The sequence below is a fragment of the Fukomys damarensis genome, unplaced genomic scaffold, assembly GCF_012274545.1.
Source record: "Fukomys damarensis isolate Sample0158 unplaced genomic scaffold, DMR_v1.0_HiC HiC_scaffold_10509, whole genome shotgun sequence".
Classification (NCBI taxonomy): Eukaryota; Metazoa; Chordata; class Mammalia; order Rodentia; family Bathyergidae; genus Fukomys; species Fukomys damarensis.
The window spans coordinates 4,336-5,883 of record NW_022911421.1 but is presented as its reverse complement, the minus strand read 5'-3'; positions in this window follow the sequence as shown (position 1 = coordinate 5,883).

Sequence of the window (1,548 nt, the reverse complement as noted above, 5' to 3'; positions counted from 1 at the left end):
TTTTGAGACAGGGTCTCACTGTGTAGTTGAGACTGACCTGGGACTCACTGTGGAGCCCAGGCCGGTCTCGAACTCACAGTGATCCTCCTGCCTCAGCCTCCTGAGTGCTGGGGTTATAGGCGTGCGCCACCACATCTGGCTCAGTAATGCTCTAATTACAACCATATTTTTGTAGATCTTGCTTCTAATTTGAAAGTGCTTCGACTTCTCTTTAAAGTCTTGCCTGCATTGGTTTCCGTGGTAATTTCACATATTGCACATCTATATACGTATTTTACCTTTTACCCTGACTGATGCATAATAAAATTCGGTGGAAGAGAGGGGCCAGTGCCTTTTGCCAAAGGAGCATTGGATGTCACAGTTCACACTTTCTCTTTAACTCTGTGTTAAGTTTTTCTTCAACCTTGTGTCGCATACTGGGCAGATGGGAACTAGAGACTGCAGGAGTCTCTGGCAGACTAGAAGATACAGTTAGGGTCAAAGGAGGTGTGATGTCTGAAGACATCAGTGCCATTAAAAAGAAAACAAGTACCTTGAACTAGGAAAAGAAGAACCTTACCTCGAAGGCATCTTAGGAATCAGCAACACTCAACCCACTGAAGCCTTAGGGTACAAAATGTAAATCTTTCATTTGGTGGCAGACATTGGCATTGTCCCTGTGATGCTGGTTGTTGCAACTTGCAGAATGCAAGCGTTGTGGTCATAGGAGCTTTCACCTAGATTTCAAAGAACATCCTGGGAGGCCAAGCAAGTGCTCCTGAGAAGACAGTGCACATGGGAAATAAAGCCAAAGGTGCAGTGGAGATCCTAGGAAGTTGGAGATGCCAGAAATGTGAAATTTCTACTGAGGAAAGCTACAGGCAGTAAGTAGAGCCAGCCCAAGGAAAAGCTATTTGGGCAGCAAAACACAAGGTCTGGATGGAGCTGGCCAAACCCTCCAGACCTTACATCTCACCACCAATGTGCCCTGATGTCTGACAGTTATGGGACTTAAAGTTTGTCCTGCTGGATTTTGGCTTTGCTTTGGTCTCATCCTTTTCTGTGCCCCTATTGCTCCCTTTGGAATGCAATGTTTACCCTGTACCATTATATATTGGGAATATATATCACTTGGATTTTTAAATTACTATATAAGTTCACAGCTTAGCGTTTACCTTGAGTCTCAGAGGAGACTTTGACTTTGACTTTGACTTCTGAACAATCCCGAAACTGTTGGGACTTTGAGGATGGGATTCCTGCATTCCCAGTTGTATAAAGGATAGTTACATTTTGTCAGCTGGAATTAGGAGCTTGTTGATTCATTATCCTGAGATTAAGTATGGTTTAAGAAGATATTTGGGTGTCAAGTTGCCAAGGGTTGGATTGTTACCATTCATAATGATTATCAGCTTGATTGGATTAACAGAAGCCTAGCCAATTAGTAAAGCACACTTCTGGGTGTGTCTGGGTGACTTATTGGGGTGTGACCTTGATTATTCTGGTCCCTGGCCCTTTCCCCTCTGGTGCTGTTCCCCTGCTCTCCTTCCTGACCACCATGAGGTGAGCATT